General features: G+C 34.4%; 41 non-coding genes across 41 annotated transcripts; all 41 read left to right on the top strand.

The window, feature by feature from the left end:
* Positions 1-940: 940 nt before the first annotated feature.
* On the top strand, positions 941-1,014 carry TRNAV-AAC. The gene has a single exon. It is a non-coding gene; the product is annotated as a tRNA-Val (tRNA).
* Positions 1,015-1,420: 406 nt separating this feature from the next.
* Positions 1,421-1,494, top strand: TRNAV-AAC. Its single transcript has one exon. It is a non-coding gene; the product is annotated as a tRNA-Val (tRNA).
* Positions 1,495-3,338: 1,844 nt separating this feature from the next.
* TRNAV-AAC lies at positions 3,339-3,411 on the top strand. The gene has a single exon. It is a non-coding gene; the product is annotated as a tRNA-Val (tRNA).
* Positions 3,412-5,254: 1,843 nt separating this feature from the next.
* TRNAV-AAC lies at positions 5,255-5,328 on the top strand. The gene has a single exon. It is a non-coding gene; the product is annotated as a tRNA-Val (tRNA).
* Positions 5,329-5,738: 410 nt separating this feature from the next.
* TRNAV-AAC lies at positions 5,739-5,812 on the top strand. The gene has a single exon. It is a non-coding gene; the product is annotated as a tRNA-Val (tRNA).
* A 408-nt stretch (positions 5,813-6,220) lies between these two features.
* TRNAV-AAC lies at positions 6,221-6,294 on the top strand. The gene has a single exon. It is a non-coding gene; the product is annotated as a tRNA-Val (tRNA).
* An 869-nt stretch (positions 6,295-7,163) lies between these two features.
* Positions 7,164-7,237, top strand: TRNAV-AAC. Its single transcript has one exon. It is a non-coding gene; the product is annotated as a tRNA-Val (tRNA).
* Positions 7,238-7,577: 340 nt separating this feature from the next.
* Positions 7,578-7,651, top strand: TRNAV-AAC. Its single transcript has one exon. It is a non-coding gene; the product is annotated as a tRNA-Val (tRNA).
* Positions 7,652-8,051: 400 nt separating this feature from the next.
* Positions 8,052-8,124, top strand: TRNAV-AAC. Its single transcript has one exon. It is a non-coding gene; the product is annotated as a tRNA-Val (tRNA).
* An 879-nt stretch (positions 8,125-9,003) lies between these two features.
* On the top strand, positions 9,004-9,076 carry TRNAV-AAC. Its single transcript has one exon. It is a non-coding gene; the product is annotated as a tRNA-Val (tRNA).
* Positions 9,077-9,470: 394 nt separating this feature from the next.
* Positions 9,471-9,544, top strand: TRNAV-AAC. The gene has a single exon. It is a non-coding gene; the product is annotated as a tRNA-Val (tRNA).
* Positions 9,545-10,418: 874 nt separating this feature from the next.
* On the top strand, positions 10,419-10,492 carry TRNAV-AAC. The gene has a single exon. It is a non-coding gene; the product is annotated as a tRNA-Val (tRNA).
* A 396-nt stretch (positions 10,493-10,888) lies between these two features.
* On the top strand, positions 10,889-10,962 carry TRNAV-AAC. The gene has a single exon. It is a non-coding gene; the product is annotated as a tRNA-Val (tRNA).
* Positions 10,963-11,360: 398 nt separating this feature from the next.
* On the top strand, positions 11,361-11,435 carry TRNAV-AAC. The gene has a single exon. It is a non-coding gene; the product is annotated as a tRNA-Val (tRNA).
* Positions 11,436-11,838: 403 nt separating this feature from the next.
* TRNAV-AAC lies at positions 11,839-11,913 on the top strand. The gene has a single exon. It is a non-coding gene; the product is annotated as a tRNA-Val (tRNA).
* Positions 11,914-12,314: 401 nt separating this feature from the next.
* TRNAV-AAC lies at positions 12,315-12,388 on the top strand. The gene has a single exon. It is a non-coding gene; the product is annotated as a tRNA-Val (tRNA).
* Positions 12,389-13,263: 875 nt separating this feature from the next.
* TRNAV-AAC lies at positions 13,264-13,337 on the top strand. Its single transcript has one exon. It is a non-coding gene; the product is annotated as a tRNA-Val (tRNA).
* An 859-nt stretch (positions 13,338-14,196) lies between these two features.
* TRNAV-AAC lies at positions 14,197-14,270 on the top strand. The gene has a single exon. It is a non-coding gene; the product is annotated as a tRNA-Val (tRNA).
* Positions 14,271-14,668: 398 nt separating this feature from the next.
* TRNAV-AAC lies at positions 14,669-14,742 on the top strand. Its single transcript has one exon. It is a non-coding gene; the product is annotated as a tRNA-Val (tRNA).
* Positions 14,743-15,145: 403 nt separating this feature from the next.
* On the top strand, positions 15,146-15,218 carry TRNAV-AAC. Its single transcript has one exon. It is a non-coding gene; the product is annotated as a tRNA-Val (tRNA).
* A 400-nt stretch (positions 15,219-15,618) lies between these two features.
* Positions 15,619-15,691, top strand: TRNAV-AAC. Its single transcript has one exon. It is a non-coding gene; the product is annotated as a tRNA-Val (tRNA).
* A 397-nt stretch (positions 15,692-16,088) lies between these two features.
* TRNAV-AAC lies at positions 16,089-16,162 on the top strand. Its single transcript has one exon. It is a non-coding gene; the product is annotated as a tRNA-Val (tRNA).
* A 393-nt stretch (positions 16,163-16,555) lies between these two features.
* Positions 16,556-16,629, top strand: TRNAV-AAC. Its single transcript has one exon. It is a non-coding gene; the product is annotated as a tRNA-Val (tRNA).
* A 401-nt stretch (positions 16,630-17,030) lies between these two features.
* TRNAV-AAC lies at positions 17,031-17,104 on the top strand. Its single transcript has one exon. It is a non-coding gene; the product is annotated as a tRNA-Val (tRNA).
* A 395-nt stretch (positions 17,105-17,499) lies between these two features.
* Positions 17,500-17,572, top strand: TRNAV-AAC. The gene has a single exon. It is a non-coding gene; the product is annotated as a tRNA-Val (tRNA).
* A 395-nt stretch (positions 17,573-17,967) lies between these two features.
* On the top strand, positions 17,968-18,040 carry TRNAV-AAC. Its single transcript has one exon. It is a non-coding gene; the product is annotated as a tRNA-Val (tRNA).
* A 569-nt stretch (positions 18,041-18,609) lies between these two features.
* TRNAL-UAA lies at positions 18,610-18,682 on the top strand. The gene has a single exon. It is a non-coding gene; the product is annotated as a tRNA-Leu (tRNA).
* An 866-nt stretch (positions 18,683-19,548) lies between these two features.
* On the top strand, positions 19,549-19,622 carry TRNAV-AAC. Its single transcript has one exon. It is a non-coding gene; the product is annotated as a tRNA-Val (tRNA).
* A 399-nt stretch (positions 19,623-20,021) lies between these two features.
* Positions 20,022-20,095, top strand: TRNAV-AAC. The gene has a single exon. It is a non-coding gene; the product is annotated as a tRNA-Val (tRNA).
* Positions 20,096-20,496: 401 nt separating this feature from the next.
* Positions 20,497-20,570, top strand: TRNAV-AAC. The gene has a single exon. It is a non-coding gene; the product is annotated as a tRNA-Val (tRNA).
* A 399-nt stretch (positions 20,571-20,969) lies between these two features.
* On the top strand, positions 20,970-21,043 carry TRNAV-AAC. Its single transcript has one exon. It is a non-coding gene; the product is annotated as a tRNA-Val (tRNA).
* A 393-nt stretch (positions 21,044-21,436) lies between these two features.
* On the top strand, positions 21,437-21,509 carry TRNAV-AAC. The gene has a single exon. It is a non-coding gene; the product is annotated as a tRNA-Val (tRNA).
* Positions 21,510-22,382: 873 nt separating this feature from the next.
* TRNAV-AAC lies at positions 22,383-22,455 on the top strand. Its single transcript has one exon. It is a non-coding gene; the product is annotated as a tRNA-Val (tRNA).
* Positions 22,456-22,853: 398 nt separating this feature from the next.
* TRNAV-AAC lies at positions 22,854-22,927 on the top strand. Its single transcript has one exon. It is a non-coding gene; the product is annotated as a tRNA-Val (tRNA).
* Positions 22,928-23,325: 398 nt separating this feature from the next.
* TRNAV-AAC lies at positions 23,326-23,399 on the top strand. Its single transcript has one exon. It is a non-coding gene; the product is annotated as a tRNA-Val (tRNA).
* Positions 23,400-23,797: 398 nt separating this feature from the next.
* Positions 23,798-23,871, top strand: TRNAV-AAC. The gene has a single exon. It is a non-coding gene; the product is annotated as a tRNA-Val (tRNA).
* A 395-nt stretch (positions 23,872-24,266) lies between these two features.
* On the top strand, positions 24,267-24,339 carry TRNAV-AAC. The gene has a single exon. It is a non-coding gene; the product is annotated as a tRNA-Val (tRNA).
* Positions 24,340-24,731: 392 nt separating this feature from the next.
* Positions 24,732-24,805, top strand: TRNAV-AAC. The gene has a single exon. It is a non-coding gene; the product is annotated as a tRNA-Val (tRNA).
* A 398-nt stretch (positions 24,806-25,203) lies between these two features.
* Positions 25,204-25,276, top strand: TRNAV-AAC. The gene has a single exon. It is a non-coding gene; the product is annotated as a tRNA-Val (tRNA).
* Positions 25,277-25,675: 399 nt separating this feature from the next.
* TRNAV-AAC lies at positions 25,676-25,749 on the top strand. The gene has a single exon. It is a non-coding gene; the product is annotated as a tRNA-Val (tRNA).
* Positions 25,750-26,145: 396 nt separating this feature from the next.
* Positions 26,146-26,219, top strand: TRNAV-AAC. Its single transcript has one exon. It is a non-coding gene; the product is annotated as a tRNA-Val (tRNA).
* The last annotated feature ends 397 nt before the right edge of the window (positions 26,220-26,616 follow it).

Here is a 26,616-nt window from a genome sequence, read left to right as displayed (position 1 = left end):
TACCACGTCTGTCTAACACACTAAAGGTCTCCGGTTAAAGTCGGGCGATGCCAATAATGTTAAATTTGCCGTTTGCAAATTTATTTCACTAAAAAATTGTTTTTTAATCAGGATTCATCTAGTATAATTATTAGCAAGTTTTTCTTTCTCAACCTTTTTTTTTTTTCTGAATATGATACTACTCAACTTGCAGAATTAATTTTTATTTCATCTAACTCGTTTCATTCCCATTCTCACAAGCCTAAAAAAAATAGGGTAGCACAGGCGTGAGTCATGTTGGATCCAATTTGATGTTTGGAGTTGGAGATATAAAAACACCAGAAAAAAAATGATTTCTCCCAACACTAAACAAAAACGCATGGGGAAAAGCATAACACCACTAATAAAGTGATCTCGATCTAATATGGTCCTTTGCTGGTAACGTAATTATTGATTGCCAATGTGAAGCGCGAATGGTTTCGTGGTGTAGTTGGTTATCACGTTCAGTCCTAACACACTGAAGGTTTCCGGGTTCAAGTCCGGGCGAAGGCCAATAATTTTAAATTTGCAATTTGCAAAATTTATTTCACTAAAAAATTGATTTTTTTTAATCTAGATTAATCTAATCAGATTATTAGAAAGTTTTTCTATCTCATCTTTTTTTTTTTTATCTGAATATTATACTACACAACTAGCTGAAACAATTTTTGTTCTTATCTATCTCGTTTCGTTCCCATTCTCACAAGCTCAAAAAAAAATAGTGTAGCTCAGGCGTGAGTCATGTTGGATCCAATTTGATGTTTGGAGTTGGAGATATAAAAACACACAGAAAAAAAAAATGATTTCTCCAACACTAAACAAAACGCATGGGGAAAAGCATAACACCGCTAATAAAGTGATCTACATCTAATATGGTCCTTTGCTGGTAACGTAATTATTGATTGCCAATGTGAACGCGAATGGTTTCGTGGTGTAGTTGGTTATCACGTCAGTCTAACACACTGAAGGTCTCCGGTTAAAGTCCGGGCGAAGCCAATAATGTTAAATTTGCCGTTTGCAAAATTTATTTCACTAAAAAATTGATTTTTTAATCAGGATTCATCTAGTATAATTATTAGAAAGTTTTTCTTTCTCAACCTTTTTTTTTTTTTGTTCTGAATATGATACTACTCAACTTGCTGAATTAATTTTTATTCTCATCTAACTCGTTTCTTTCCCATTCTCACAAGCTAAAAAAAAAAAGGGTAGCTCAGGCGTGATTCATGTTGGATCCAATTTGATGTTTGGAGTTGGAGATATAAAAGCACACAGAAAAAAATTGATTTCTCCAACACTAAACAAAACGCATGGGGAAAAGCATCACACCATTGATAAAGTGATCTCCATCTAATATGGTCCTTTGCTGGTAACTTAATTATTGATTGCCAATGTGAACGCGAATGGTTTCGTGGTGTAGTTGGTTATCATGTCAGTCTAACACACTGACGGTCTCCGGTTCAAGTCCGGCCGAAGCCAATAATGTTTAATTTGCAATTTGCAAAATTTATTTCACTAAAAAATTGATTTTTTTAATCAAGATTCATCTAATCAGATTATTAGAAAGTTTTTCTATCTCATCTTTTTTTTTTTTATCTGAATATGATACTACTCAACTAGCTGAAACAATTTTTGTTCTCATCTATCTCGTTTCGTTCCCATTCTCACAAGCTAAAAATAAAATAGAGTAGCTCAGGCCTGAGTCATGTTGGACCCATTTTGATGCTTGGAGTTTGAGACAGAAAAAGACACAGAAAAAAAATTGATTTCTTTAACACTAAACAAAACGCATGGGGAAAAGCCTCACACCACTGATAAAGTGATCTCCATCTAATATGGTCCTTTGCTGGTAACGTAATTATTGATTGCAAATGTGAACGCGAATGGTTTCATGGTGTAGTTGGTTATCACGTCAGTCTAACACACTAAAGGTCTCCTGTTAAAGTCCGGGCGAAGCCAATAATGTTAAATTTGCCGTTTGCAAAATTTATTTCACTAAAAAATTGTTTTTTTAATCAGGATTCATCTAGTATAATTATTAGAAAGTTTTTGTTTCTCATCCTTTTTTTTTTTTGTTCTGAATATGATTCTACTCAACTTGCTGAACTAATTTGTATTCTCATCTAACTCGTTTCGTTCCCATTCTCACAAGCTAAAAAAAAATAGGGTAGCTCAGGCGTGAGTCATGTTGGATCCAGTTTGATGTTTGGAGTTGGAGATATAAAAACACACAGAAAAAAAAATGATTTCTCCAACACTAAACAAAACGCATGGGGAAAAGCATAACACCAATGATAAAGTGATCTCCATCTAATGTGGTCCTTTGCTGGTAACGTAATTATTGATTGCCAATGTGAACGCGAATGGTTTCGTGGTGTAGTTGGTTACCACGTCTGTCTAACACACTAAAGGTCTCCGGTTAAAGTCCGGGTGATGCCAATAATGTTAAATTTGCCGTTTGCAAAATTTATTTCACTAAAAAATTGTTTTTTTAATCAGGATTCATCTAGTATAATTATTAGCAAGTTTTTCTTTCTCAACCTTTTTTTTTTGTTCTGAATATGATACTACTCAACTTGCAGAATTAATTTTTATTCTCATCTAACTCGTTTCATTCCATTCTCACAAGCTAAAAAAAAATAGGGTAGCTCAGGCGTGAGTCATGTTGGATCCAATTTGATGTTTGGAGTTGGAGATATAAAAACACACAGAAAAAAATATGATTTCCCCAACACTAAACAAAACGCATGGGGAAAAGCATAACACCACTAATAAAGTGATCTCCATCTAATATGGTCCTTTGCTGGTAACGTAATTATTGATTGCCAATGTGAGCGCGAATGGTTTCATGGTGTAGTTGGTTATCACGTCAGTCTAACACACTAAAGGTCCCGGTTAAAGTCCGGGCGAAGCCAATAATGTTAAATTTGCCGTTTGCAAAATTTATTTCACTAAAAAATTGATTTTTTTAATCAGGATTCATCTAGTATAATTATTAGAAAGTTTTTCTTTCTCACCTTTTTTTTTTTTTTGTTCTGAATATGATACTACTCAACTTGCTGAATTAATTTTTATTCTCATCTAACTCGTTTCTTTCCCATTCTCACAAGCTAAAAAAAAAAAGGGTAGCTCATGCGTGATTCATGTTGGATACCAATTTGATGTTTGGAGTTGGAGATATAAAAGCACACAGAAAAAAATTGATTTCTCCAACACTAAACAAAACGCATGGGGAAAAGCATCACACCATTGATAAAGTGATCTCCATCTAATATGGTCCTTTGCTGGTAACTTAATTATTGATTGCCAATGTGAACGCGAATGGTTTCGTGGTGTAGTTGGTTATCATGTCAGTCTAACACACTGACGGTCTCCGGTTCAAGTCCGGCGAAGCCAATAATGTTAAATTTGCAATTTGCAAAATTTATTTCACTAAAAAATTGATTTTTTTAATCAAGATTCATCTAATCAGATTATTAGAAAGTTTTTCTATCTCATCTTTTTTTTTTTATCTGAATATGATACTACTCAACTAGCTGAAACAATTTTTGTTCTCATCTATCTCGTTTCGTTCCCATTCTCACAAGCTAAAAATAAAATAGAGTAGCTCAGGCCTGAGTCATGTTGGACCCATTTTGATGCTTGGAGTTTGAGACAGAAAAAGACACAGAAAAAAAAATTGATTTCTTTAACACTAAACAAAACGCATGGGGAAAAGCCTCACACCACTGATAAAGTGATCTCCATCTAATATGGTCCTTTGCTGGTAACGTAATTATTGATTGCAAATGTGAACGCGAATGGTTTCATGGTGTAGTTGGTTATCACGTCAGTCCTAAACACACTAAAGGTCTCCTGTTAAAGTCCGGGCGAAGCCAATAATGTTAAATTTGCCGTTTGCAAAATTTATTTCACTAAAAATTGTTTTTTTAATCAGGATTCATCTAGTATAATTATTAGAAAGTTTTTGTTTCTCATCCTTTTTTTTTTTTGTTCTGAATATGATTCTACTCAACTTGCTGAACTAATTTGTATTCTCATCTAACTCGTTTCGTTCCCATTCTCACAAGCTAAAAAAAAATAGGGTAGCTCAGGCGTGAGTCATGTTGGATCCAGTTTGATGTTTGGAGTTGGAGATATAAAAACACACAGAAAAAAAAAATGATTTCTCCAACACTAAACAAAACGCATGGGGAAAAGCATAACACCAATGATAAAGTGATCTCCATCTAATGTGGTCCTTTGCTGGTAACGTAATTATTGATTGCCAATGTGAACGCGAATGGTTTCGTGGTGTAGTTGGTTACCACGTCTGTCTAACACACTGAAGGTCTCCGGTTAAAGTCCGGGTGAATGCCAATAATGTTAAATTTGCCGTTTGCAAAATTTATTTCACTAAAAAATTGTTTTTTTAATCAGGATTCATCTAGTATAATTATTAGCAAGTTTTTCTTTCTCAACCTTTTTTTTTTGTTCTGAATATGATACTACTCAACTTGCAGAATTAATTTTTATTCTCATCTAACTCGTTTCATTCCCATTCTCACAGCTAAAAAAAATAGGGTAGCTCAGGCGTGAGTCATGTTGGATCCAATTTGATGTTTGGAGTTGGAGATATAAAAACACACAGAAAAAAATATGATTTCCCAACACTAAACAAAACGCATGGGGAAAAGCATAACACCACTAATAAAGTGATCTCCATCTAATATGGTCCTTTGCTGGTAACGTAATTATTGATTGCCAATGTGAGCGCGAATGGTTTCATGGTGTAGTTGGTTATCACGTCAGTCTAACACACTAAAGGTCACCGGTTAAAGTCCGGGCGAAGCCAAATAATGTTAAATTTGCCGTTTGCAAAATTTATTTCACTAAAAAATTGATTTTTTAATCAGGATTCATCTAGTATAATTATTAGAAAGTTTTTCTTTCTCAACCTTTTTTTTATTGTTCTGAATATGATACTACTCAACTTGCTGAATTAATTTTTATTCTCATCTAACTCGTTTCGTTCCCATTCTCACAAGCCAAAAAAAAATAGGGTAGCTCAGGCGTGAGTCATGTTGGATCCAATTTGATGTTTGCAGTTGGAGATATAAAAACACACAGAAAAAAAATGATTTCTCCAACACTAAACAAAACGCGTGGGGAAAAGCATCACACCACTGATAAAGTGATCTCCATCAAATATGGTCCTTTGCTGGTAACGTAATTATTGATTGCCAATGTGAACGCGAATGGTTTTGTGGTGCAGTTGGTTATCACGTTAGTCTAACACACTGAAGGTTTCCGGTTCAAGTCCGGGCGAAGCCAATAATTTTAAATTTGCAATTTGCAAAATTTATTTCACTAAAAATTGATTTTTTTTAATCTAGATTAATCTAATCAGATTATTAGAAAGTTTTTCTATCTCATCTTTTTTTTTTTTATCTGAATATGATACTACTCAACTAGCTGAAACAATTTTTGTTCTCATCTATCTCGTTTCGTTCCCATTCTCACAAGCTCAAAAAAAAATAGTGTAGCTCAGGCGTGAGTCATGTTGGATCCAATTTGATGTTTGGAGTTGGAGATATAAAAACACACAGAAAAAAAAAAATTGATTTCTCCAACACTAAACAAAAACGCATGGGGAAAAGCATAACACGCTATGATAAAGTGATCTACATCTAATATGGTCCTTTGCTGGTAACGTAATTATTGATTGCAATGTGAACGCGAATGGTTTCGTGGTGTAGTTGGTTATCACGTCAGTCTAACACACTGAAGGTCTCCGGTTAAAGTCCGGGCGAAGCCAATAATGTTAAATTTGCCGTTTGCAAAATTTATTTCACTAAAAAATTGATTTTTTAATCAGGATTCATCTAGTATAATTTATTAGAAAGTTTTTCTTTCTCAACCTTTTTTTTTTTTTTGTTCTGAATATGATACTACTCAACTTGCTGAATTAATTTTTATTCTCATCTAACTCATTTCTTTCCATTCTCACAAGCTAAAAAAAAAAGGGTAGCTCATGGCGTGATTCATGTTGGATACCAATTTGATGGTTTGGAGTTGGAGATATAAAAACACACAGAAAAAAATGATTTCTCCAACACTAAACAAAACGCATGGGGAAAGCATCACACCATTGATAAAGTGATCTCCATCTAATATGGTCCTTTGCTGGTAACGTTAATTATTGATTGCCAATGTGAACGCGAATGGTTTCGTGGTGTAGTTGGTTATCATGTCAGTCTAACACACTGACGGTCTCCGGTTCAAGTCCGGCCGAAGCAATAATGTTAAATTTGCCAATTTGCAAAATTTATTTCACTAAAAAATTGATTTTTTAATCTAGATTCATCTAATCAGATTATTAGAAGTTTTTCTATCTCATCTTTTTTTTTTTTTTTATCTGAATATGATACTACTCAACTAGCTGAACAATTTTTGTTCTCATCTATCTCGTTTCGTTCCATTCTCACAAGCTAAAAAAAATAGAGTAGCTCAGGCCTGAGTCATGTTGGATCCAATTTGATGTTTGGAGTTTGAGACAGAAAAAGACACAAAAAAAATGATTCTTCAACACTAAACAAAACGCATGGGGAAAAGCATCACACCACTGATAAAGTGATCTCCATCTAATATGGTCCTTTGCTGGTAACGTAATTATTGATTGCAATGTGAACGCGAATGGTTTCGTGGTGTAGTTGGTTATCACGTCAGTCTAAACACTAAAGGTCTCCTGTTAAAGTCGGGCGAAGCCAATAATGTTAAATTTGCCGTTTGCAAAATTTATTTCACTAAAAAATTGTTTTTTAATCAGGATTCATCTAGTATAATTATTAGAAAGTTTTTCTTTCTCATCCTTTTTTTTTGTTCTGAATATGATTCTACTCAACTTGCTGAACTAATTTTATTCTCATCTAACTCGTTTCGTTCCCATTCTCACAAGCTAAAAAAAAATAAGGTAGCTCAGGCGTGAGTCATGTTGGATCCAATTTGATGTTTGGAGTTGGAGATATAAAAACACACAGAAAAAAAAATGATTTCCAACACTAAACAAAACGCATGGGGAAAAGCATAACACCACTGATAAAGTGATCTCCATCTAATATGGTCCTTTGCTGGTAACGTAATTATTGATTGCCAATGTGAACGCGAATGGTTTCGTGGTGTAGTTGGTTATCACGTCAGTCTAACACACTGAAGGTCTCCGGTTCAAGTCCGGGCGAAGCCAATAATGTTAAATTTGCAAATTTGCAAATTTATTTCACCATTTTTTTTTTTATCTGAATATGATACTACTCAACTAGCTGAAACAATTTTTGTTCTCATCTATCTCGTTTCGTTCCCATTCTCACAAGCTAAAAAAAATAGGGTAGCTCAGGCGTGAGTCATGTTGGATCCAATTTGATGTTTGGAGTTGGAGATATAAAAACACACAGAAAAAAAAAATGATTTCTCCAACACTAAACAAAACGCATGGGGAAAAGCATAACACCACTGATAAAGTGATCTCCATCTAATATGGTCCTTTGCTGGTAACGTAATTATTGATTGCCAATGTGAACGCGAATGGTTTCGTGGTGTAGTTGGTTATCACGTCAGTCTAACACACTGAAGGTCTCCGGTTAAAGTCCGGGCGAAGCCAATAATGTTAAATTTGCCGTTTGCAAAATTTATTTCACTAAAAAATTGTTTTTTTAATCAGGATTCATCTAGTATAATTATTAGAAAGTTTTTCTTTCTCAACCTTTTTTTTTGTTCTGAATATGATACTACTCAACTTGCTGAATTAATTTTTATTCTCATCTAACTCGTTTCGTTCCCATTCTCACAAGCTAAAAAAAAATAGGGTAGCTCAGGCGTGAGTCATGTTGGATCCAATTTGATGTTTGGAGTTGGAGATATAAAACACACAGAAAAAAAAATGATTTCCCAACACTAAACAAAACGCATGGGGAAAAGCATAACACCACTAATAAAGTGATCTCATCTAATATGGTCCTTTGCTGGTAACGTAATTATTGATTGCCAATGTGAACGCGAATGGTTTCGTGGTGTAGTTGGTTATCACGTCAGTCTAACACACTGAAGGTCTCCGGTTCAAGTCGGGCGAAGCCAATAATGTTAAATTTGCAATTTGCAAAATTTATTTCACTAAAAAATTGATTTTTTTTAATCAGATTCATCTAATCAGATTATTAGAAAGTTTTTCTATCTCATTTTTTTTTTTTTTATCTGATATATGATACTACTCAACTAGCTGAAACAATTTTTGTTCTCATCTATCTCGTTTCGTTCCCATTCTCACAAGCTAAAAAAAATAGGGTAGCTCAGGCGTGAGTCATGTTGGATCCAATTTGATGTTTGGAGTTGGAGATATAAAAACACACAGAAAAAAAAATGATTTCTCCAACACTAAACAAAACGCATGGGGAAAAGCATAACACCACTGATAAAGTGATCTCCATCTAATATGGTCCTTTGCTGGTAACGTAATTATTGATTGCCAATGTGAACGCGAATGGTTTCGTGGTGTAGTTGGTTATCACGTCAGTCTAACACACTGAAGGTCTCCGGTTAAAGTCCGGCGAAGCCAATAATGTTAAATTTGCCGTTTGCAAAATTTATTTCACTAAAAAATTGATTTTTTAATCAGGATTCATCTAGTATAATTATTAGAAAGTTTTTCTTTCTCAACCTTTTTTTTTTTTGTTCTGAATATGATACTACTCAACTTGCTGAATTAATTTTTATTCTCATCTAACTCGTTTCTTTCCCATTCTCACAAGCTAAAAAAAAAAAGGGTAGCTCAGGCGTGAGTCATGTTGGATCCAATTTGATGTTTGGAGTTGGAGATATAAAACACACAGAAAAAAATGATTTCCAACACTAAACAAAACGCATGGGGAAAAGCATCACACCACTGATAAAGTGATCTCCATCTAATATGGTCCTTTGCTGGTAACGTAATTATTGATTGCCAATGTGAACGCGAATGGTTTCGTGGTGTAGTTGGTTATCATGTCAGTCTAACACACTGAGGTCTCCGGTTCAAGTCCGGGCGAAGCCAATAATGTTAAATTTGCAATTTGCAAAATTTATTTCACTAAAAATTGATTTTTTTAATCAAGATTCATCTAATCAGATTATTAGAAAGTTTTTCTATCTCATCTTTTTTTTTTTTTTCTGAATATGATACTACTCAACTAGCTGAAACAATTTTTGTTCTCATCTATCTCGTTTCGTTCCCATTCTCACAAGCTAAAATAAAATAGGTAGCTCAGGCTGAGTCATGTTGGATCCATTTGATGTTTGGAGTTTGAGATAAAAACACAGAAAAAAAAATGATTTCTTTAACACTAAACAAAACGCATGGGGAAAAGCATCACACCACTGATAAAGTGATCTCCATCTAATATGGTCCTTTGGTAACGTAATTATTGATTGCCAATGTGAACGCGAATGGTTTCGTGGTGTAGTTGGTTATCACGTCAGTCTAACACACTGAAGGTCTCCTGTTAAAGTCCGGGCGAAGCCAATAATGTTAAATTTGCCGTTTGCAAAATTTATTTCACTAAAAAATTGTTTTTTTAATCAGGATTCATCTAGTATAATTATTAGAAAGTTTTTTTTCTCATCTTTTTTTTTTTTCTGAATATGACTACTCAACTTGCTGAACTAATTTTTATTCTCATCTAACTCGTTTCGTTCCCATTCTCACAAGCTAAAAAAAAAATAGGGTAGCTCAGGCGTGAGTCATGTTGGATCCAATTTGATGTTTGGAGTTGGAGATATAAAAACACACAGAAAAAAAAATGATTTCTCCAACACTAAACAAAACGCATGGGGAAAAGCATAACACCACTGATAAAGTGATCTCCATCTAATATGGTCCTTTGCTGGTAACGTAATTATTGATTGCCAATGTGAACGCGAATGGTTTCGTGGTGTAGTTGGTTCACGTCAGTCTAACACACTGAAGGTCTCCGGTTAAAGTCCGGGCGAAGCCAATAATGTTAAATTTGCCGTTTGCAAAATTTATTTCACTAAAAAATTGATTTTTTTTAATCAGGATTCATCTAGTATAATTATTAGAAAGTTTTTCTTTCTCAACCTTTTTTTTTGTTTTGAATATGATACTACTCAACTTGCTGAATTAATTTTTATTCTCATCTAACTCGTTTCGTTCCCATTCTCACAAGCTAAAAAAAAAATAGGGTAGCTCAGGCGTGAGTCATGTTGGATCCAATTTGATGTTTGGAGTTGGAGATATAAAAACACACAGAAAAAAAAATGATTTCTCCAACACTAAACAAAACGCATGGGGAAAAGCATAACACCACTAAAGTGATCTCCATCTAATATGGTCCTTTGCTGGTAACGTAATTATTGATTGCCAATGTGACGCGAATGGTTTCGTGGTGTAGTTGGTTATCACGTCAGTCTAACACACTGAAGGTCTCCGGTTAAAGTCCGGGCGAAAATAATGTTAAATTTGCCGTTTGCAAAATTTATTTCACTAAAAAATTGATTTTTTAATCAGGATTCATCTAGTATAATTATTAGAAAGTTTTTCTTTCTCAACTTTTTTTTTGTTCTGAATATGATACTACTCAACTTGCTGAATTAATTTTTATTCTCATCTAACTCGTTTCGTTCCCATTCTCACAAGAAAAAAAAATAGGGTAGCTCAGGCGTGAGTCATGTTGGATCCAATTTGATGTTTGGAGTTGGAGATATAAAAACACACAGAAAAAAAATGATTTCTCCAACACTAAACAAAACGCATGGGGAAAAGCATCACACCACTGATAAAGTGATCTCCATCTAATATGGTCCTTTGCTGGTAACGTAATTATTGATTGCCAATGTGAACGCGAATGGTTTTGTGGTGTAGTTGGTTATCACGTCAGTCTAACACACTGAAGGTCTCCGGTTCAAGTCCGGGCGAAGCCAATAATTTGCAATTTGCAAAATTTATTTCACTAAAAAATTGATTTTTTTTAATCTAGATTTCATCTAATCAATTATTAAAGTTTTTCTATCTCATCTTTTTTTTTTTTATCTGAATATGATACTACTCAACTAGCTGAAACAATTTTTTGTTCTCATCTATCTCGTTTCGTTCCCATTCTCACAAGCTAAAAAAAAATAGGGTAGCTCAGGCGTGAGTCATGTTGGATCCAATTTGATGTTTGGAGTTGGAGATATAAAAACACACAGAAAAAAAAATGATTTCTCCAACACTAAACAAAACGCATGGGGAAAAGCATAACACCACTGATAAAGTGATCTCCATCTAATATGGTCCTTTGCTGGTAACGTAATTATTGATTGCCAATGTGAACGCGAATGGTTTCGTGGTGTAGTTGGTTATCACGTCAGTCTAACACACTGAAGGTCTCCGGTTTAAAGTCCGGGCGAAGCCAATAATGTTAAATTTGCCGTTTGCAAAATTTATTTCACTAAAAATTGTTTTTTTAATCAGGATTCATCTAGTATAATTATTAGAAAGTTTTTCTTTCTCACCTTTTTTTTTTTTATGTTCTGAATATGATACTACTCAACTTGCTGAATTAATTTGTATTCTCATCTAACTCGTTTCGTTCCCATTCTCACAAGCTAAAAAAAAATAGGGTAGCTCAGGCGTGAGTCATGTTGGATCCATTTGATGTTTGGAGTTGGAGATATAAAAACACACAGAAAAAAATGATTTCTCCAACACTAAACAAAACGCATGGGGAAAAGCATCACACCACTGATAAAGTGATCTCCATCTAATATGGTCCTTTGCTGGTAACGTAATTATTGATTGCCAATGTGAACGCGAATGGTTTCGTGGGTGTAGTTGGTTATCACGTCAGTCTAACACACTGAAGGTCTCCGGTTCAAGTCCGGGCGAAGCCAATAATGTTAAATTTGCCATTTGCAAAATTTATTTCACTAAAAAATTGATTTTTTTTAATCTAGATTCATCTAATCAATTATTAGAAAGTTTTTCTATCTCAATTTTTTTTTTTATCTGAATATGATACTACTCAACTAGCTGAAACAATTTTGTTCTTATCTATCTCGTTTCGTTCCCATTCTCACAAGCTAAAAAAAAAATAGGTAGCTCAAGCGTGAGTCATGTTGATCCAATTTGATGTTTGGAGTTGGAGATATAAAAACACACAGAAAAAAAAATGATTTCTCCAACACTAAACAAAACGCATGGGGAAAAGCATAACACCACTGATAAAGTGATCTCCATCTAATATGGTCCTTTGCTGGTAACGTAATTATTGATTGCCAATGTGAACGCGAATGGTTTCGTGGTGTAGTTGGTTATCACGTCAGTCTAACACACTGAAGGTCTCCGGTTAAAGTCCGGGCGAAGCCAATAATGTTAAATTTGCCGTTTGCAAAATTTATTTCACTAAAAAATTGATTTTTTAATCAGGATTCATCTAGTATAATTATTAGAAAGTTTTTCTTTCTCAACTTTTTTTTTTTTGTTCTGAATATGACTACTCAACTTGCTGAATTAATTTTTATTCTCATCTAACTCGTTTCTTTCCCATTCTCACAAGCTAAAAAAAAAAAAAGGGTAGCTCAGGCGTGATTCATGTTGGATCCAATTTGATGTTTGGAGTTGGAGATATAAAAACACACAGAAAAAAATGATTTCTCCAACACTAAACAAAACGCATGGGGAAAAGCATCACACCACTGATAAAGTGATCTCCATCTAATATGGTCCTTTGCTGGTAACGTAATTATTGATTGCCAATGTGAACGCGAATGGTTTCGTGGTGTTAGTTGTTATCACGTCAGTCTACACACTGAGGTCTCCGGTTCAAGTCCGGGCGAAGCCAATAATGTTAAATTTGCAATTTGCAAAATTTATTTCACTAAAAATTGATTTTTTAATCAAGATTCATCTAATCAGATTATTAGAAAGTTTTTCTATCTCATCTTTTTTTTTTTTATCTGAATATGATACTACTCAACTAGCTGAAACAATTTTTGTTCTCATCTATCTCGTTTCGTTCCCATTCTCACAAGCTAAAAAAAAATAGGGTAGCTCAGGCCTGAGTCATGTTGGATCCATTTGATGTTTGGAGTTGGAGATATAAAAACACACAGAAAAAAAATGATTTCTCCAACACTAAACAAAACGCATGGGGAAAAGCATAACACCACTGATAAAGTGATCTCCATCTAAATGGTCCTTTGCTGGTAACGTAATTATTGATTGCCAATGTGAACGCGAATGGTTTCGTGGTGTAGTTGGTTATCACGTCAGTCTAACACACTGAAGGTCTCCGGTTAAAGTCCGGGCGAAGCCAATAATGTTAAATTTGCCGTTTGCAAAATTTATTTCACTAAAAAATTGATTTTTTAATCAGGATTCATCTAATCAATTATTAGAAAGTTTTTCTTTCTCATTTTTTTTTTTTTCTGAATATGATACTACTCAACTTGCTGAATTAATTTTTATTCTCATCTATCTCGTTTCGTTCCCATTCTCACAAGCTAAAAAAAAATAGGTAGCTCAGGCCTGAGTCATGTTGGATCCAATTTGATGTTTGGAGTTGGAGATATAAAACACACAGAAAAAAATGATTTCTCCAACACTAAACAAAACGCATGGGGAAAAGCATCACACCACTGATAAGTGATCTCCATCTAATATGGTCCTTTGCTGGTAACGTAATTATTGATTGCCAATGTGAACGCGAATGGTTTCGTGGTGTAGTTGGTTATCACGTCAGTCTAAACACTGAAGGTCTCCGGTTCAAGTCCGGGCGAAGCCAATAATGTTAAATTTGCCTTTGCAAAATTTATTTCACTAAAAAATTGATTTTTTAATCAGATTCATCTAATCAGATTATTAGAAAGTTTTTCTTTCTCATCTTTTTTTTTTTTTCTGAATATGATACTACTCAACTTGAAACAATTTTTGTTCTCATCTATCTCGTTTCGTTCCCATTCTCACAAGCTAAAAAAAATAGGGTAGCTCAGGCCTGAGTCATGTTGGATCCAATTTGATGTTTGGAGTTGGAGATATAAAAACACACAGAAAAAAAAATGATTTCTCCAACACTAAACAATGGGGAAAAGCATCACACCACTGATAAAGTGATCTCCATCTAATATGGTCCTTTGCTGGTAACGTAATTATTGATTGCCAATGTGAACGCGAATGGTTTCGTGGTGTAGTTGGTTATCACATCAGTCTAACACACTGAAGGTCTCCGGTTCAAGTCCGGGCGAAGCCAATAATGTTAAATTTGCTTTGCAAAATTTATTTCACTAAAAAATTGATTTTTTTAATCAAGATTCATCTAATCAGATTATTAGAAAGTTTTTCTATCTCATCTTTTTTTTTTTTTTCTGAATATGATACTACTCAACTAGCTGAAACAATTTTTGTTCTCATCTATCTCGTTTCGTTCCCATTCTCACAAGCTAAAAAAAATAGGTAGCTCAGGCCTGAGTCATGTTGGATCCATTTGATGTTTGGAGTTGGAGATATAAAAACACACAGAAAAAAAATGATTTCTCCAACACTAAACAAAACGCATGGGGAAAAGCATCACACCACTGATAAAGTGATCTCCATCTAATATGGTCCTTTGCTGGTAACGTAATTATTGATTGCAATGTGAACGCGAATGGTTTCGTGGTGTAGTTGGTTATCACGTCAGTCTAACACACTGAAGGTCTCCGGTTCAAGTCCGGGCGAAGCCAATAATGTTAAATTTGCCTTTGCAAAATTTATTTCACTAAAAAATTGATTTTTTTAATCAGATTCATCTAATCAGATTATTAGAAAGTTTTTCTTCTCATCTTTTTTTTTTTTTTTTTCTGAATATGATACTACTCAACTTGCTGAAACAATTTTTGTTCTCATCTATCTCGTTTCGTTCCCATTCTCACAAGCTAAAAAAAAATAGGGTAGCTCAGGCCTGAGTCATGTTGGATCCATTTGATGTTTGGAGTTGGAGATATAAAAACACACAGAAAAAAAATGATTTCTCCAACACTAAACAAAACGCATGGGGAAAAGCATCACACCACTGATAAAGTGATCTCCATCTAATATGGTCCTTTGCTGGTAACGTAATTATTGATTGCCAATGTGAACGCGAATGGTTTCGTGGTGTAGTTGGTTATCACGTCAGTCTAACACACTGAAGGTCTCCGGTTAAGTCCGGGCGAAGCCAATAATGTTAAATTTGCCGTTTGCAAAATTTATTTCACTAAAAAATTGATTTTTTAATCAGGATTCATCTAGTATAATTATTAGAAAGTTTTTCTTTCTCAACCTTTTTTTTTTTTGTTCTGAATATGATACTACTCAACTTGCTGAATTAATTTTTATTCTCATCTAACTCGTTTCGTTCCCATTCTCACAAGCTAAAAAAAATAGGGTAGCTCAGGCGTGAGTCATGTTGGATCCATTTGATGTTTGGAGTTGGAGATATAAAAACACACAGAAAAAAATGATTTCTCCAACACTAAACAAAACGCATGGGAAAAAGCATCACACCACTGATAAAGTGATCTCCATCTAATGGTCCTTTGCTGGTAACGTAATTATTGATTGCCAATGTGAACGCGAATGGTTTCGTGGTGTAGTTGGTTATCACGTCAGTCTAACACACTGAAGGTCTCCGGTTCAAGTCCGGCGAAGCCAATAATGTTAAATTTGCAATTTGCAAAATTTATTTCACTAAAAAATTGATTTTTTAATCAGATTCATCTAAGATTATTAGAAAGTTTTTCTTCTCATCTTTTTTTTTTTTTCTGAATATGATACTACTCAACTTGCTGAAACAATTTTTGTTCTCATCTATCTCGTTTCGTTCCCATTCTCACAAGCTAAAAAAAAATAGGGTAGCTCAGGCCTGAGTCATGTTGGATCCATTTGATGTTTGGAGTTGGAGATATAAAAACACACAGAAAAAAAAATGATTTCTCCAACACTAAACAAAACGCATGGGGAAAAGCATCACACCACTGATAAAGTGATCTCCATCTAATATGGTCCTTTGCTGGTAACGTAATTATTGATTGCCAATGTGAACGCGAATGGTTTCGTGGTGTAGTTGGTTATCACGTCAGTCTAACACACTGAAGGTCTCCGGTTCAAGTCCGGGCGAAGCCAATAATGTTAAATTTGCAATTTGCAAAATTTATTTCACTAAAAAATTGATTTTTTTAATCAAGATTCATCTAATCAGATTATTAGAAAGTTTTTCTATCTCATCTTTTTTTTTTTCTGAATATGATACTACTCAAAGCTGAAACAATTTTTGTTCTCATCTATCTCGTTTCGTTCCCATTCTCACAAGCTAAAAAAAAGGGGTAGCTCAGGCCTGAGTCATGTTGGATCCATTTTGATGTTTGGAGTTGGAGATATAAAAACACAGAAAAAAAAATGATTTCTCCAACACTAAACAAAACGCGGGGAAAAGCATCACACACTGATAAAGTGATCTCCATCTAATATGGTCCTTTGCTGGTAACGTAATTATTGATTGCCAATGTGAACGCGAATGGTTTCGTGGTGTAGTTGGTTATCACGTCAGTCTAACACACTGAAGGTCTCCGGTTCAAGTCCGGGCGAAGCCATAATGTTAAATTTGCCTTTGCAAAATTTATTTCACTAAAAAATTGATTTTTTTAATCAGATTCATCTAATCAGATTATTAGAAAGTTTTTCTTTCATCTTTTTTTTTTTTTCTGAATATGATACTACTCAACTTGCTGAAACAATTTTTGTTCTCATCTATCTCGTTTCGTTCCCATTCTCACAAGCTAAAAAAAAAAATAGGGTAGCTCAGGCCTGAGTCATGTTGGATCCAATTTGATGTTTGGAGTTGGAGATATAAAAACACACAGAAAAAAAAATGATTTCTCCAACACTAAACAAAACGCATGGGGAAAAGCATCACACCACTGATAAAGTGATCTCCATCTAATATGGTCCTTTGCTGGTAACGTAATTATTGATTGCCAATGTGAACGCGAATGGTTTCGTGGTGTAGTTGGTTATCACGTCAGTCTAACACACTGAAGGTCTCCGGTTCAAGTCCGGGCGAAGCCAATAATGTTAAATTTGCAATTTGCAAAATTTATTTCACTAAAAAATTGATTTTTTAATCAGATTCATCTAATCAGATTATTAGAAAGTTTTTCTATCTCTTTTTTTTTTTTTCTGAATATGATACTACTCAACTGCTGAAACAATTTTTGTTCTCATCTATCTCGTTTCGTTCCCATTCTCACAAGCTAAAAAAATAGGGTAGCTCAGGCCTGAGTCATGTTGGATCCAATTTGATGTTTGGAGTTGGAGATATAAAAACACACAGAAAAAAAAATGATTTCTCCCAACACTAAACAAAACGCATGGGGAAAAGCATCACACCACTGATAAAGTGATCTCCATCTAATATGGTCCTTTGCTGGTAACGTAATTATTGATTGCCAATGTGAACGAATGGTTTCGTGGTGTAGTTGGTTATCACGTCAGTCTAACACACTGAAGGTCTCCGGTTAAAGTCCGGGCGAACCAATAATGTTAAATTTGCCGTTTGCAAAATTTATTTCACTAAAAAATTGATTTTTAATCAGGATTCATCTAATAATTATTAGAAAGTTTTTCTTTCTCAACCTTTTTTTTTTTCTGAATATGATACTACTCAACTTGCTGAATTAATTTTTATTCTCATCTACTCGTTTCGTTCCCATTCTCACAAGCTAAAAAAAATAGGGTAGCTCAGGCGTGAGTCATGTTGGATCCATTTTGATGTTTGGAGTTGGAGATATAAAAACACACAGAAAAAAAATGATTTCTCCAACACTAAACAAACGCATGGGGAAAAGCATCACACCACTGATAAAGTGATCTCCATCTAATATGGTCCTTTGCTGGTAACGTAATTATTGATTGCCAATGTGAACGCGAATGGTTTTGTGTGTAGTTGGTTATCACGTCAGTCTAACACACTGAAGGTCTCCGGTTCAAGTCCGGGCGAAGCCAATAATGTTAAATTTGCAATTTGCAAAATTTATTTCACTAAAAAATTGATTTTGATTCATCTAATCAGATTCCAGGAAGAAACGTAATTATTGATTGCCAATGTGAATAGTTGGTTATCACGTCAGTCTAACACACTGAAGGTCTCCGGTTCAAGTCCGGGCGAAGCCAATAATGTTAAATTTGCCGTTTGCAAAATTTATTTCACTAAAAAATTGATTTTTTAATCAGGATTCATCTAATAATTATTAGAAAGTTTTTCTTTCTCAACCTTTTTTTTTTTTTCTGAATATGATACTACTCAACTTGCTGAATTAATTTTTATTCTCATCTAACTCGTTTCGTTCCCATTCTCACAAGCTAAAAAAAAAAATAGGGTAGCTCAGGCGTGAGTCATGTTGGATCCATTTGATGTTTGGAGTTGGAGATATAAAAACACACAGAAAAAAATGATTTCTCCAACACTAAACAAAACGCATGGGGAAAAGCATCACACCACTGATAAAGTGATCTCCATCTAATATGGTCCTTTGCTGGTAACGTAATTATTGATTGCCAATGTGAACGCGAATGGTTTCGTGGTGTAGTTGGTTATCACGTCAGTCTAACACTGAAGGTCTCCGGTTCAAGTCCGGGGCGAAGCCAATAATGTTAAATTTGCAATTTGCAAAATTTATTTCACTAAAAATTGATTTTTTTAATCAGATTCATCTAATCAGATTATTAGAAAGTTTTTCTATCTCATCTTTTTTTTTTTTTTCTGAATATGATACTACTCAACTAGCTGAAACATTTTTTGTTCTCATCTATCTCGTTTCGTTCCCATTCTCACAAGCTAAAAAAAATAGGGTAGCTCAGGCCTGAGTCATGTTGGATCCATTTGATGTTTGGAGTTGGAGATATAAAAACACACAGAAAAAAAAATGATTTCCCAACACTAAACAAAACGCATGGGGAAAAGCATCACACCACTGATAAAGTGATCTCCATCTAATATGGTCCTTTGCTGGTAACGTAATTATTGATTGCCAATGTGAACGCGAATGGTTTCGTGGTGTAGTTGGTTATCACGTCAGTCTAACACACTGAAGGTCTCCGGTTAAAGTCCGGGCCCAATAATGTTAAATTTGCCGTTTGCAAAATTTATTTCACTAAAAAATTGTTTTTTTAATCAGGATTCATCTAATAATTATTAGAAAGTTTTTCTTTCTCATCCTTTTTTTTTTTCTGAATATGATACTACTCAACTTGCTGAATTAATTTTTATTCTCATCTATCTCGTTTCGTTCCATTCTCACAAGCTAAAAAAAAATAGGGTAGCTCAGGCTGAGTCATGTTGGATCCATTTGATGTTTGGAGTTGGAGATATAAAAACACACAGAAAAAAAATGATTTCTCCAACACTAAACAAAACGCATGGGGAAAAGCATCACACCACTGATAAAGTGATCTCCATCTAATATGGTCCTTTGCTGGTAACGTAATTATTGATTGCCAATGTGAACGCGAATGGTTTCGTGGTGTAGTTGGTTATCACGTCAGTCTAACACACTGAAGGTCTCCGGTTCAAGTCCGGGCGAAGCCAATAATGTTAAATTTGCCGTTTGCAAAATTTATTTCACTAAAAAATTGATTTTTTTAATCAGATTCATCTAATCAGATTATTAGAAAGTTTTTCTTTCTCATCTTTTTTTTTTTTTCTGAATATGATACTACTCAACTTGCTGAAACAATTTTTGTTCTCATCTATCTCGTTTCGTTCCCATTCTCACAAGCTAAAAAAAAATAGGTAGCTCAGGCGTGAGTCATGTTGGATCCATTTTGATGTTTGGAGTTGGAGATATAAAAACACAGAAAAAAAATGATTTCTCCAACACTAAACAAAACGCATGGGGAAAAGCATCACACCACTGATAAAGTGATCTCCATCTAATATGGTCCTTTGCTGGTAACGTAATTATTGATTGCCAATGTGAACGCGAATGGTTTCGTGGTGTAGTTGGTTATCACGTCAGTCTAACACACTGAAGGTCTCCGGTTAAAGTCCGGGCGAAGCCAATAATGTTAAATTTGCCGTTTGCAAAATTTATTTCACTAAAAAATTGATTTTTTAATCAGGATTCATCTAGTATAATTATTAGAAAGTTTTTCTTTCTCAACCTTTTTTTTTTTCTGAATATGATATACTACTCAACTTGCTGAATTAATTTTTATTCTCATCTAACTCGTTTCGTTCCCATTCACAAGCTAAAAAAAAATAGGGTAGCTCAGGCGTGAGTCATGTTGGATCCATTTTGATGTTTGGAGTTGGAGATATAAAAACACACAGAAAAAAAATGATTTCTCCAACACTAAACAAAACGCATGGGGAAAAGCATCACACCACTGATAAAGTGATCTCCATCTAATATGGTCCTTTGCTGGTAACGTAATTATTGATTGCCAATGTGAACGCGAATGGTTTCGTGGTGTAGTTGGTTATCACGTCAGTCTAACACACTGAAGGTCTCCGGTTCAAGTCCGGGCGAAGCCAATATGTTAAATTTGCAATTTGCAAAATTTATTTCACTAAAAAATTGATTTTTTTAATCAGATTCATCTAATCAGATTATTAGAAAGTTTTTCTATTCATCTTTTTTTTTTTTTTCTGAATATGATACTACTCAACTAGCTGAAACAATTTTTGTTCTCATCTATCTCGTTTCGTTCCCATTCTCACAAGCTAAAAAAAATAGGGTAGCTCAGGCCTGAGTCATGTTGGATCCATTTGATGTTTGGAGTTGGAGATATAAAAACACACAGAAAAAAAATGATTTCTCCAACACTAAACAAAACGCATGGGGAAAAGCATCACACCACTGATAAAGTGATCTCCATCTAATATGGTCCTTTGCTGGTAACGTAATTATTGATTGCCAATGTGAACGCGAATGGTTTCGTGGTGTAGTTGGTTATCACGTCAGTCTAACACACTGAAGGTCTCCGGTTAAAGTCCGGGCGAAGCCAATAATGTTAAATTTGCCGTTTGCAAAATTTATTTCACTAAAAAATTGATTTTTTAATCAGGATTCATCTAATTTATTAGAAAGTTTTTCTTTCTCATCTTTTTTTTGTTCTGAATATGATACTACTCAACTTGCTGAATTAATTTTTATTCTCATCTATCTCGTTTCGTTCCATTCTCACAAGCTAAAAAAAAATAGGGTAGCTCAGGCGTGAGTCATGTTGGATCCATTTGATGTTTGGAGTTGGAGATATAAAAACACACAGAAAAAAATGATTTCTCCAACACTAAACAAAACGCATGGGGAAAAGCATCACACCACTGATAAAGTGATCTCCATCTAATATGGTCCTTTGCTGGTAACGTAATTATTGATTGCCAATGTGAACGCGAATGGTTTCGTGGTGTAGTTGGTTATCACGTCAGTCTAACACACTGAAGGTCCCGGTTCAAGTCCGGGCGAAGCCAATAATGTTAAATTTGCAATTTGCAAAATTTATTTTCACTAAAAAATTGATTTTTTTAATCAGATTCATCTAATCAGATTATTAGAAAGTTTTTCTTCTCATCTTTTTTTTTTTTTTCTGAATATGATACTACTCAACTAGCTGAAACAATTTTTGTTCTCATCTATCTCGTTTCGTTCCCATTCTCACAAGCTAAAAAAAAATAGGGTAGCTCAGGCCTGAGTCATGTTGGATCCATTTGATGTTTGGAGTTGGAGATATAAAAACACACAGAAAAAAAAATGATTTCTCCAACACTAAACAAAACGCATGGGGAAAAGCATCACACCACTGATAAAGTGATCTCCATCTAATATGGTCCTTTGCTGGTAACGTAATTATTGATTGCCAATGTGAACGCGAATGGTTTCGTGGTGTAGTTGGTTATCACGTCAGTCTAACACACTGAAAGGTCTCCGGTTAAAGTCGGGCGAAGCCAATAATGTTAAATTTGCCGTTTGCAAAATTTATTTCACTAAAAAATTGTTTTTTTTAATCAGGATTCATCTAGTATAATTATTAGAAAGTTTTTCTTTCTCATTTTTTTTTTTCTGAATATGATACTACTCAACTTGCTGAATTAATTTTTATTCTCATCTAACTCGTTTCGTTCCCATTCTCACAAGCTAAAAAAAAATAGGGTAGCTCAGGCGTGAGTCATGTTGGATCCATTTGATGTTTGGAGTTGGAGATATAAAAACACACAGAAAAAAAATGATTTCTCCAACACTAAACAAACGCATGGGGAAAAGCATCACACCACTGATAAAGTGATCTCCATCTAATATGGTCCTTTGCTGTAACGTAATTATTGATTGCCAATGTGAACGCGAATGGTTTCGTGGTGTAGTTGGTTATCACGTCAGTCTAACACACTGAAGGTCTCCGGTTAAGTCCGGGCGAAGCCAATAATGTTAAATTTGCCGTTTGCAAAATTTATTTCACTAAAAAATTGATTTTTTAATCAGGATTCATCTAATAATTATTAGAAAGTTTTTCTTTCTCAACCTTTTTTTTTTTTCTGAATATGATACTACTCAACTTGCTGAAATTTTTTTATTCTCATCTAACTCGTTTCGTTCCCATTCTCACAAGCTAAAAAAAAATAGGGTAGCTCAGGCCTGAGTCATGTTGGATCCATTTGATGTTTGGAGTTGGAGATATAAAAACACACAGAAAAAAAATGATTTCTCCAACACTAAACAAAACGCATGGGGAAAAGCATCACACCACTGATAAAGTGATCTCCATCTAATATGGTCCTTTGCTGGTAACGTAATTATTGATTGCCAATGTGAACGCGAATGGTTTCGTGGTGTAGTTGGTTATCACGTCAGTCTAACACACTGAAGGTCTCCGGTTCAAGTCCGGGCGAAGCCAATAATGTTAAATTTGCAATTTGCAAAATTTATTTCACTAAAAAATTGATTTTTTTAATCAGATTCATCTAATCAGATTATTAGAAAGTTTTTCTTCTCATCTTTTTTTTTTTTTCTGAATATGATACTACTCAACTTGCTGAAACAATTTTTATTCTCATCTATCTCGTTTCGTTCCCATTCTCACAAGCTAAAAAAAAATAGGGTAGCTCAGGCCTGAGTCATGTTGGATCCAATTTTGATGTTTGGAGTTGGAGATATAAAACACAAAAAAAAAAATGATTTCTCCAACACTAAACAAAACGCATGGGGAAAAGCATCACACCTGATAAAGTGATCTCCATCTAATATGGTCCTTTGCTGGTAACGTAATTATTGATTGCCAATGTGAACGCGAATGGTTTCGTGGTGTAGTTGGTTATCACGTCAGTCTAACACACTGAAGGTCTCCGGTTAAAGTCCGGGCGAAGCCAATAATGTTAAATTTGCCGTTTGCAAAATTTATTTCACTAAAAAATTGATTTTTTTAATCAGATTCATCTAATCAGATTATTAGAAAGTTTTTCTTCTCATTTTTTTTTTTTTTCTGAATATGATACTACTCAACTTGCTGAATTAATTTTTATTCTCATCTATCTCGTTTCGTTCCCATTCTCACAAGCTAAAAAAAAATAGGTAGCTCAGGCCTGAGTCATGTTGGATCCATTTGATGTTTGGAGTTGGAGATATAAAAACACACAGAAAAAAAATGATTTCTCCAACACTAAACAAAACGCATGGGGAAAAGCATCACACCACTGATAAAGTGATCTCCATCTAATATGGTCCTTTGCTGGTAACGTAATTATTGATTGCCAATGTGAACGCGAATGGTTTCGTGGTGTAGTTGGTTATCACGTCAGTCTAACACACTGAAGGTCTCCGGTTCAAGTCCGGGCGAAGCCAATAATGTTAAATTTGCCGTTTGCAAAATTTATTTCACTAAAAATTGATTTTTTTAATCAGATTCATCTAATCAGATTATTAGAAAGTTTTTCTTCTCATCTTTTTTTTTTTTTTTCTGAATATGATACTACTAAACTTGCTGAACAATTTTTGTTCTCATCTATCGTTTCGTTCCCATTCTCACAAGCTAAAAAAAAATAGGGTAGCTCAGGCCTGAGTCATGTTGGATCCATTTGATGTTTGGAGTTGGAGATATAAAAACACACAGAAAAAAATGATTTCTCCAACACTAAACAAAACGCATGGGGAAAAGCATAACACCTGATAAAGTGATCTCCATCTAATATGGTCCTTTGCTGGTAACGTAATTATTGATTGCCAATGTGAACGCGAATGGTTTCGTGTGTAGTTGGTTATCACGTCAGTCTAACACACTGAAGGTCTCCGGTTCAAGTCCGGGCGAAGCCAATAATGTTAAATTTGCCTTTGCAAAATTTATTTCACTAAAAAATTGATTTTTTTTCATCTAGTATAATTATTAGAAAGTTTTTCTTCTTTTTTTTTTTTTTGTTCTGAATATGATACTACTCAACTTGCTGAATTAATTTTTATTCTCATCTATCTCGTTTCGTTCCCATTCTCACAAGCTAAAAAAAAATAGGGTAGCTCAGGCGTGAGTCATGTTGGATCCAATTTTGATGTTTGGAGTTGGAGATATAAAAACACACAGAAAAAAAATGATTTCTCCAACACTAAACAAAACGCATGGGGAAAAGCATAACACCACTGATAAAGTGATCTCCATCTAATATGGTCCTTTGCTGGTAACGTAATTATTGATTGCCAATGTGAACGCGAATGGTTTCGTGGTGTAGTTGGTTATCACGTCAGTCTAACACACTGAAGGTCTCCGGTTAAAGTCCGGGCGAAGCCAATAATGTTAAATTTGCCGTTTGCAAAATTTATTTCACTAAAAATTGATTTTTTAATCAGGATTCATCTAATATAATTATTAGAAAGTTTTTCTTTCTCATCCTTTTTTTTTTCTGAATATGATACTACTCAACTTGCTGAATTAATTTTTATTCTCATCTAACTCGTTTCGTTCCATTCTCACAAGCTAAAAAAAAATAGGGTAGCTCAGGCCTGAGTCATGTTGGATCCAATTTGATGTTTGGAGTTGGAGATATAAAAACACACAGAAAAAAAATGATTTCTCCAACACTAAACAAAACGCATGGGGAAAAGCATCACACCACTGATAAAGTGATCTCCATCTAATATGGTCCTTTGCTGGTAACGTAATTATTGATTGCCAATGTGAACGCGAATGGTTTCGTGGTGTAGTTGGTTATCACGTCAGTCTAACACACTGAAGGTCTCCGGTTAAGTCCGGGCGAAGCCATAATGTTAAATTTGCCGTTTGCAAAATTTATTTCACTAAAAAATTGATTTTTTTAATCAGATTCATCTAATCAGATTATTAGAAAGTTTTTCTATCTCATCTTTTTTTTTTTTTTCTGAATATGATACTACTCAACTAGCTGAAACAATTTTTGTTCTCATCTATCTCGTTTCGTTCCCATTCTCACAAGCTAAAAAAAAAAGGGTAGCTCAGGCGTGAGTCATGTTGGATCCAATTTGATGTTTGGAGTTGGAGATATAAAAACACACAGAAAAAAAATTTTCTCCAACACTAAACAAAACGCATGGGGAAAAGCATAACACCACTGATAAAGTGATCTCCATCTAATATGGTCCTTTGCTGGTAACGTAATTATTGATTGCCAATGTGAACGCGAATGGTTTCGTGGTGTAGTTGGTTATCACGTCAGTCTAACACACTGAAGGTCTCCGGTTAAAGTCCGGGCGAAGCCAATAATGTTAAATTTGCCGTTTGCAAAATTTATTTCACTAAAAAATTGATTTTTTAATCAGGATTCATCTAGTATATTATTAGAAAGTTTTTCTTTCTCATCTTTTTTTTTTGTTCTGAATATGATACTACTCAACTTGCTGAATTAATTTTTATTCTCATCTAACTCGTTTCGTTCCCATTCTCACAAGCTAAAAAAAAAGGTAGCTCAGGCGTGAGTCATGTTGGATCCATTTGATGTTTGGAGTTGGAGATATAAAAACACACAGAAAAAAATGATTTCTCCAACACTAAACAAAACGCATGGGGAAAAGCATCACACCACTGATAAAGTGATCTCCATCTAATATGGTCCTTTGCTGGTAACGTAATTATTGATTGCCAATGTGAACGCGAATGGTTTCGTGGTGTAGTTGGTTATCACGTCAGTCTAACACACTGAAGGTCTCCGGTTCAAGTCCGGGCGAAGCCAATAATGTTAAATTTGCAATTTGCAAAATTTATTTCATAAAAATTGATTTTTTAATCAGATTAATCTAATCAGATTATTAGAAAGTTTTTCTATCTCATTTTTTTTTTCTGAATATGATACTATTAACTAGCTGAAATTTTTTGTTCTCATCTATCTCGTTTCGTTCCCATTCTCACAAGCTAAAAAAAAATAGAGTAGCTCAGGCGTGAGTCATGTTGGACCCATTTTGATGTTTGGGTTTGAGACAGAAAAAGACACAGAAAAAAAATTGATTTCTTTAACACTAAACAAAACGCATGGGGAAAAGCATCACACCACTGATAAAGTGATCTCCATCTAATATGGTCCTTTGCTGGTAACGTAATTTATTGATTGCCAATGTGAACGCGAATGTTTC

Source organism: Ipomoea nil, unplaced genomic scaffold (genome assembly GCF_001879475.1).
Source record: "Ipomoea nil cultivar Tokyo-kokei standard unplaced genomic scaffold, Asagao_1.1 scaffold2088, whole genome shotgun sequence".
NCBI classification, from domain to species: Eukaryota; Viridiplantae; Streptophyta; class Magnoliopsida; order Solanales; family Convolvulaceae; genus Ipomoea; species Ipomoea nil.
Note: the sequence above shows the minus strand (reverse complement) of the source record. Positions and strands in the feature narration are given on the sequence as shown.